The sequence below is a fragment of the Phalacrocorax aristotelis genome, chromosome 5, assembly GCF_949628215.1.
Source record: "Phalacrocorax aristotelis chromosome 5, bGulAri2.1, whole genome shotgun sequence".
In the NCBI taxonomy this organism is placed as follows: domain Eukaryota; kingdom Metazoa; phylum Chordata; class Aves; order Suliformes; family Phalacrocoracidae; genus Phalacrocorax; species Phalacrocorax aristotelis.
Window position 1 is genome coordinate 988,488 of NC_134280.1, and position 9,013 is coordinate 997,500.

Here is a 9,013-nt window from a genome sequence, read left to right on the forward strand (position 1 = left end):
AAGGGCTGGAATTTCTTCCTAAGCTCATCGAACCTGGGAGGCGCAGAGCCGCCACCCTGTGACTCCCACTGTTTTCTCACATACCGATGGACGGCTACCACGAGGGCTTCCAGCAGCCTGCTCCAAACCAATACACTGTGGGCTGCAATGCAGGGGTCTCTTACTGGAGAGAAGAGGGTGCTGTGTGGTGGCCCTTGCCCCCTCCTCTCTTCACAGGAGAGGAGATGTCCACGTAACAGGGAAAGCATTGCTGAGGCAGCAGCAGCGTTTTGAATTCATGGGCTTCCTACACGCCTTGTTTCCATACATATCCGAACCCTTCCTCGTCATTCTGCTAGTGTTTAATTTCCTCCTATGCAATGGTTTTCAGAACTGATGCCAGGGCCTGTGCGCTTCTCCATTTTGTGCACAACATCAAACAGCTTGGGGGGGGGGGGGACAACGATGACAGTACATAGGCATTTTTTAAGCGACAGTATCAGATTATCTTTATTGCGCATTATAACGTTGCATTACAACCACGCTGAAGACCCCATAGCTATTTCTAGTTAAATTAGACGCTGTGCCAAGAACAGAGCTTTCTCCCAGAAGAGGTTTTAAAGATGGGGATTGAACATCTCGGCACACATCTTGCATGTTCTTTGAGACCTCCTGTCACCTACAAATCATCTCCCTCCCGTAGCATGCTTCTGCAGTCAATACGAACAACAACACTTCAAGAAAAAAGTGTTTAAGTAAAAAAATTTTGAAAAAAGACACGGACTTACTTTTCATAATGTCATGGTAACAAGGAACAACAGGAGTCTGCCAGTTTTTATTTTCTGGAGCCTTCTGGGTCTTCATCACCAAGGACGCTGCTGGTGGGGACGTCATGTGTTCGTGCTGATGCGGCTGTACGCGACCAGCAGAAAGGCCACCTGCCTGGCCTGAAGGCCATGAGCTCTTCCTTCTTTCTGCAACCAGCTGCCTCATGTCCTGGGCTGTATGGAAATGCACGCAGCGGCGTTAGACAATAGATCCAGTGGGCATCCTCCTCCTCCTCCTCCTCTTGCTGCTGCCACTGCAGCATCGGATACGAGTTTGGAGTTACCTCTTTATTTTTTCCCTGCATTCTTCCTTATTGGGAGTTTTCAAACCACAGAAATGCCACGCTCCCCAAACCTTCACAAAGGTAAAGGAACATGAGCAAACTTTGGTGAGGTGATTAAACGGTGCTTGCTATTTCAAAAGCGCAAGGGGAGCCCAGCCTTCCTGAAATCAGGCACTTACGCTCTCCAAGGCCTTAAGCAGAAATTTATCTACAGACTTGGTATGCAAAGACCTTGCACGCAGTCAGCTCAGGTGTTCTCACCTACTGACACAGCCCATAGGGAGAGCATAACACCTCCAAATACGGTCTTATGCAAAAGGTGCGATTTCATTAATTAGTAAGAAATCCTCCCAACAAAAGAGCTGGCCTGGATGTTTTGATGTGCAATTTCACAAGGCATCAATGGCATTGCAGTGCATCGCGTTGCATAAACCTGGTGAGGAAGATGTGGAAAACGACCCCTCTGCATGCGGAGGTCAGCTGGGGTCAGTGGCAGGACGCGAAAGGCACAGCCCGTCCCTCACCCTTGCCAGACGCACCCCTTTGTGAGCAGGCAGAGATGGGGGCAACAAAGGTAAACTCCCTTGAAGTGCTGCAACGTCCCCAGTGCCCTGGAAAGGCTTTTAGTTATTTATTACAACTCAAACTCCCAAGAGAGATGAAAGCAATCCCACGCTTTTGGGGGATGGCGGGCATTAGGCAGCCACCTCGAGAGCTGCTGCTGCCCCTCCTGCCCCGAGAGAGGCTGCCTCCACATCTCGGTGGGGACGGCAGCAACCAGAGGCTTCACGTGCCAGACTGTGAGCAGCTGGTGGCTTTCCGTGCTTCCACCAGAGCTCCCCGGCCCTCGTCTGCTCTGGCCTTGCCCCCCGCCAACAGCTGATCCCACGTCAGACCCAGGTTGGTGCAACCCTCCTGGCGCAGGAGGGTCACGGAAGACCCAAGGAAGCCCGCATCGTTACAGCTTTATCACTCACCATTATTTTCCTGGGCAGGCATGGAGCTGGAGAAGCGTAAGATGGGGAATGTCTTGTGAAAACTGCTCAGGAAAGTCATCAGAAGCAAGAACCTGAATGCAAATTAAACCACGAACGGTGCAATGCAACAGATCTCGCCTGGGAAGTGAAGACCTTCAGTCTGTTAAAGAGACAGAAGGGCAGCCACAAGACCTTTCCATGCTCCACAGCCAAGATGCTCAATCAGATGAGCTTGGCCTTCACTCCCCTTCAGACCTCGCCCTCCCTGTTAAGCCGCTAACAAGCACCATTTATGATGGTTCTTTCTGGGATGGGGTTGCCTCTATCTTGGGAAATTGGATTGAGCTTATTCCTCATGTACCACAAATTGGGCAATAATTTTCAGTCACCACCCACGAACTAGACTTGAGTCAGCCAACTAGAACTGAAAGGGCCCTCTAAAGCCTATTACCAGCCTCCTGAAATATCCAGTCTCTAAGCGGACTTAGCACACGAGACACAGGAGCACCAATATTTATTAGTTGCTGGCGCCGTTTTCCCAATTTAGGCGTGACCCGAGACGTGGTGTGCAGCAACGCAAAGCGCCGGCGCCCAGAACACCACCATCTGCACCGAGGTTTATTTGCTGAAGTGTGGTCCTATCTAGCGGATTTTCAGCTCACATAACTCGCTTCACGTCCATCAGCTCCAGCAGGTCCCCAGGAAGGATCTAGACCCAACGCGCTCAGTCTCTGGTCCTGGCTTGCGCAGGCGTGCGGGGCAGCGCTCGCGGGGGGTCTCGGGCAGGAGCCGGCAGTGCTCACACAGACGTGACCGCGGGTGTTTCTCAGCCCAGATCAGATGTCTCCCTCAAACCTAATTTTAAAAGGATTTATTACAAAATACAGAGCACATACGGCACGGATTCCAAAAGAAATCTAACCGCCCACAAGAGAACAGGAGCCCTCGACCATTATGGCACGAGAGGATGACCTATAATGAGTGAAAACCAGGCAGGTTGGGCCCTGTTGCTTTGTCTTCACGCAACCATTACCAAGAGGAGGGACATCTTATAAATTCATCATTTTTTCTTCAATTTTCTTTTCTTTCTGCCGTTCTATGATTAGAGAGAGGGTACAAGTACAGTTTAGCCCTTTGGTAGAATTTACTTCTGTGATTAAAATAACTGCATGGAATTAGTGCAATTCTAACGTTATTTTTTATCTTGAGTGGCAGAAAATCATTGCTCCTGGGATAATTCTTAACCTAACAGAATGACCTCTATGAAATACATCCAAAAGTTTTATGATTTTCCCCCTTCATGCTAATTTAACGTAGCCCAATTGTTTAAGCTGAAAACGAACACATTCCAAATAAAGTAATACAGTTTACAACGAGACACTGTAGGAAATAATTAGGTTGCAAGTTCTGGAGGCTTTAATATGGTTGAAATTATATAACTATCTTTGCATTCCCTGTATGGTCCTATTAAATGCAGTAGGCATTGATGTCGCTAGCTGTCAGGAAGCAAAATGAAAAATAGTTTTAATAGCTGCTCTTTGACCTGTTTTATATTTTATGTCAATTATAACAGCACACAACCATGCATAATTATGAAGCATAGATGCATTAAAATGTACACATAATTTGTGTTCTTATGGCAACCGTTGCATTACGATCTAGAAAACAAACTGACGACTTCCTATTGTTAAGTCATCTTAATATCAAATATGCAAGAGTTTTGTCTGTCTACTTGCTTTGTGTAATTTAATAAAAAAATATTCTGAGAGACAAGCAAAAATCAGCATGTAAGCGTACATCTGCCATCTGTACCGAGTCTCGCACTCCAGGGAACAGCATTCACCACCACTGCTGAATTAACGCAGCCGCGCATGCAAACAGTCAGGCCTGAGTTTTTAAATGATCCATTTTGTTCACGGTAGAAGTTATTTGCTGGTCCACAGAGGATCCCAACAGTGCTTCGGCTTCACTTGGGTCTTAAACAGCAGCAGTGTGTCTGGTTTCAAATGGGGACAGTCACCCTGCCTTTTGAAGCAAGCTGATAAAGATGAAAACATCGCTTAGGACCTTAAAAAAATGTAACATGCCAAACCAAAATTGCACAGGTAAGTGCCTGAGTTTACAGGCGGCTGCTTACAAAATAGTCCTCAGATCTTGTTCCCAACACTGAAAATACTTGTAGGTAAGGCAGAAAACGTAGATGTGTTCAAGCTACAAAAAAATTCCCTCGTAAAGCCTTCTCGGAGAGATGCTCTGAAGCGAAGGAATCTGCATCTTCTGCGGCGCGTTCCAGGATGCCACCAATAACTGCAACACAAGCAAGTATTTTCATGTCCTTTGAGGCGCTGTTAGCAAAGATGATGAGATCACGGGTTTATTTCTCTGCTTCAAGAGGCATCTGAACCACCTCAGGGAACACGCTTCCTACCTGAAGCGTTTCCTTGCTGTGGCTGCCTCCCCCCGCCCCTTCTCCTCCCCTGCCCCAGGACTGCGAGGAAGCTCACGCTCTGACTGCAGATCTTACTGACGCTTCCAAACGCTCCCGTTTCCAGTGCTGGCACGCGTCAGCCCCCGGCTTCTGTCGTGAAGGCAAGTTCACGGAGCGTTTTTAAAAAAAACGAAACCTGCGAAGTCTGGAAAATTCATCCTCTGTGAAACCAAGACGTGTTGTATTTTAACTGGGATCTTTCTTGTTGAAGTCATCTGCTCGTTCCACTGTCTGCGGAAGGTTGCAGGAACAGGCAGGGCGCTGTGACGGCGGTGCCAGGATGGGCAAGACCCCTCATGTGCCCTGCATTCGCAGGAAGCCCCGCTGAAGAACAGAGAAATACAAGATGCATGCAAACATCTGCCTTGCAGCTGGCCCTCGGACCCGGCTCCACCGCTGGCCTGGCACGGGAAGGACGGCGGGGTCCGGCTGGGAACACACATGCACGTGGCCTCACCGCCTTATCGGCGTGAATTCAGCATCCGAGGAGGAGGATCTAAAGAGACCACCAGAAACCCCGCGCATGCGGCAGACCTTCCCTGGACACAGGTGGACGAGCCCGCGCACGCAGACCGGAGCTGGCGCACAGCACTGCTAGTTTACTTTGCACATTTAAGCCCAAACCGCAGTCCCGTTATTTGAAGAAAAGTTGGCAGATCAAACATCTTATACATCGATTCTTTAATGATGTAACCTTGTGCTCGGCTTAACAAACCCACGCCTTTCTGAAAGGGTGAGTGGAACTTCATGGAAAAATCATGTCTCGCAGAGTCCCCGAGGACAGTTCTGTTGGGTGTCTGTAGGTATCTTCCCATTTTAATCTGCGCTAGAATTCTATTACAGAACCCCAGCGGATTCATTCATGCTAAGAATATACCCGCAAGATACGACTATTACATTTTGCTTAACATTCAAGACAGGCCAGCTTTGTTTAACACCACTTCCCAGCAGGGGGAAGGAGCGCTTCCTAGGAAGGGGGATCAAGAGAAGGGCAGCAGTTTAAGTTCTCTACCGAGCTGTTGCTTTGCACAGAGCCGTGGGGATGGGGAGAGCACCGCGGCATGAGTCATCCCTCCTGGCCCGGCGTGCCCTGAAGCCCGTGCCTCAACACGCAGGCGGCCTCCACGTGGTTCCCGCGTGTCTCGGAGGCCGGCGCGGCAGGGTCACCCCACTGCGCAGTGCTCTGTCAGGAGCTGTGGGGCCGCAGCACGGTTCAGCGCCAACCATCGTTCCTGAGAACACTTGAGCCTTTTGAACTAAGGCTTAGCTGAGATCTCACAAGAGCCAGGCTCCTCCCTCCCCAGCTCAAAGGATCCCTTGGCTGAAGGTCTTGCAGCTTCTTGCAGGGCAGGGGAGGGAAGGCTCCATCGCACGGCTCTGCTAAAAGCCGAGGCTTCAGTCACAGCAGAGCTGAGACAACCAGCAGAGCGCCAAGATTTTGCTCGAGTTACTTTGTCCAGCATGCTTACGGCTGGCTGGAGCAGCTCCCCTGGCTGGGGTTCAAGGGATTGATCCCCACCACAGCTGGCCTTTGCCCCGGGAACAGCAAGCAGTGCTCCCAAGACCAAAACGCTTCCCTTGAAGAACATACCAAGAAATCGAGGGATGACAAAACTGTAGGCGGGAAATATGTTATGTGACCTACTCGAGGGCTTCTCCTCACCCCAAAATAAGCACGCTTAAACAACAAGGGCAGAACACAGCGTCCCCCACCGCCTGACCGAAGCCCCCCCAACCTCTCCGCACACAGCCAAGCGCAATCACACCCCACAGCTTACTCGGGCTGTGCTGCCACGTCCAGGGCTGCTGAAGCCACCCTTCTGGGGACAGAGCACGTATGAAGACCAAGTGACGAGCACAGCTCTCCACAGAACAGAGACCACCTCCCTTCTTACTCAGGCACACTTCTGAGCAAAGACACAGGCTCAAAATGCCATTTCCAAACAACAGATACCTAGTAAAAAAAAAAAAAGTAACAAAGAAAAACCACCTCCCTTGCAGTGCTCTGCTGGTTGAGCACGGCATTGTCCTGGCAGTGCCTCAGCATCCCTTCTGGCTCACCGATTTCTCTAATGGCGTTTCTTTAGGAATATCTGTATTTCCGAGCCTGCCAGAAGTTTTACTTGGTAGAATTTCAAATGTAGAACATGACCTGCAATCTGGTTTCCACTTGCCTACGTATTTTCTTCATCAAAAAGCTGGTTAATACAGTATCTTGGAGAACTACAACTTGCAAACTCTCATTTTATTATGTTGCTGCCCAGCCACATGCCTGGGCCAAGGCTGTTTAGACGTGTGGTATCGTTTTCGCCAGGTCTTTGTATGGGCCTCTTCGCTCTTTCAAGTAATCCCGTGGTTGGAAAATGCCATCTTTAACACAAGGAACTCGCCCCTAACAATTCCCAGACGAGCTTTCAGCAGAAGGGCAGCTTAGGGTTTAGGGTTTTTGGTGGTTTTTTTAAATAAGAAAGAAAAAGGAACTGATTTAGGGCGTTCCCTTCAATTTGCTCTGTGTTGCACTCAAATATAAGCAATTTAAAAAAATAAAAATAAATCTGAAGTCTCTAGGCAGCCGCTGACATGAGCCACCACTACAGGCACTTAACGCCTCACGGCTTTAACTCTGCGTAGGGACGACGCTGTGCTTCTCTCACCTCTTCCACCTGGATCCCCGAGCAGAAAAGAAGGGCAGCACCCGGAACACGGGGATGGCGCTGGACTCAGACTTACAGTAACTCGGTTCCTAACAAAGCCACAGCAGGCAGCGTGGCCAAACTCACTTTACTCCCCGCTGCAGCGGGGGCAGCCACGCTGACGCAGACCCCCGCACCAGGCTCCATCCCAGCAACCCAGAGGAAGGGCCAAAACATCTTTTTGCTTAGACAGCATTTTAAAAGTGGGTATCCTGCTCTGCTTCATACAGTTTAGGAAATTTAAAGAATCTTACCTATAAGAAAGAGGAGAAGAAGGGAAACAGGCTGGTGACCGCGGCTAGTCACTAACACTTGGGGTGGATGAACTTGGATGAAGATTTCTCAAATGCTCTAAAATAAACCTAGACGAAAACGTCTCAGCCCCGTTTAATTTACCCTGCGTATTCAGCTAGTAAAGAGTTTGAAGCCGCATTTTTCCTTCTCCAATTACTTTTCAAGTTGATTCTGCAGATTTGCACAAAACTGAGGTCCTGCCTGAAACAGGAAACCAGGAAAAGAACCGTTTCCTTGTCCCCGCTCTCAGGCCAGCAGTCACTCGGTTATTTACATACAATTCGCTACTTTTGATCTTGAAGCATCACCCAGTCCCTTGGCACTAGGCTTTACCATGCTCCAGAGGCAAATCTGGGTAACGCTGTAGGTTGTTCGGAACTGGACGAGCACTTGAGGATGTTTCACCCCTCAGGGGCTGGCACAAAGAAACGGGCACCCCGCCACCCCTCGCTTCTGGCCGACGGGCAGGAGGGAACACCGGCAGCACCAGGCAGAGGTACCCAGCCACGTAACTGACGTCAATGCCGATTTTATCTGTTTTTGCGATGCACAGTATTGCTCAGCACTCAGTTTACTAAGCGATAAGCATGAACTCTCAGAGTAAAATCCTCCAGGGAACGGGAGATCATCAGATCCCCAGAAAGCAAGTGTTTTACTCGCTTTCCTCACCTTACGACCAGCTTCTTGCATAAAAACCTGGCAGAGACTGAAGAAGTAAGTGAGGAGCCTCAGTGAGTCTCCAAGGCGGCTGCTGTCACGGCTTTACAGGAATTCAGAGCTGGTTGCTGCAGTGGAGGAAGAACTTCCCCGAGTTATTTACTTGCTGTGATACCTTTGCTCTGTTGGAAGCTTTGATTTCAGCCTTCCCCAGCCCGCACTGTTAAATTGTCACACACGCTTGTAAACAGGAGGCTCCGGCGTTTCCCTCGGAGTGGTTTGAGCAAACTAACATCATAACAAGAGTGTTTATGGAAAAATGCTTAAGCACTGAAGCAGAAAGGGCTTAGCACTGATCAGACCTCTCTTCCACCTTTATTCTTCACTATCCACATTGAAATGCAAATATCAGCGCAGGGTTTCCACCAGCGTGCCACTCACAAATTGAAAAGCAGTTTTTATCTATGCAAATGTAAGCATGGTAATTGAAGTTAATCAATCAATGCTAGCTTTCACTAAAACCTTGAACATGATTGAATAAAGTAATTATCATTCAGCAGAAAATGATGAAGTTGTAGACAGCATGAACCTTATTAAAGGAGGATTTTGAGTCACAATGGCTTAATTTAGCTAACAGCCCAGCCTTAGCCCAAGCAACACACTACCCTCGCTGTCTGGAATTGTTTTAGGGGCTGGGGGAAGCGGGAAAAGGGGGGGGGGGTGCTTTTTTTTTTTTTAATTTTTATAGTGTTGGATTAGTAAAAGGTACTTGTTACACCACAAAGGATAAGCCATAATTAACATCCTTCTTTAC

The 9,013-nt window shown here is 48.9% G+C and overlaps 1 long non-coding RNA gene across 2 annotated transcripts; it reads right to left on the reverse strand.

Moving 5' to 3' along the window:
* Positions 1 to 524: 524 nt before the first annotated feature.
* LOC142057172 (uncharacterized) lies at positions 525 to 6,873 on the reverse strand. 2 transcript variants are annotated; one of them, XR_012660564.1, is made up of 3 exons: positions 2,068 to 6,873; positions 1,091 to 1,161; positions 525 to 980 (listed from the first exon to the last, which is right to left on the reverse strand). It is a non-coding gene; the product is annotated as an uncharacterized LOC142057172 (long non-coding RNA). The 2 variants fall into 2 exon arrangements; XR_012660563.1 differs by having other exon boundaries at positions 1,091 to 4,374; positions 4,592 to 6,853.
* Positions 6,874 to 9,013: the final 2,140 nt, after the last annotated feature.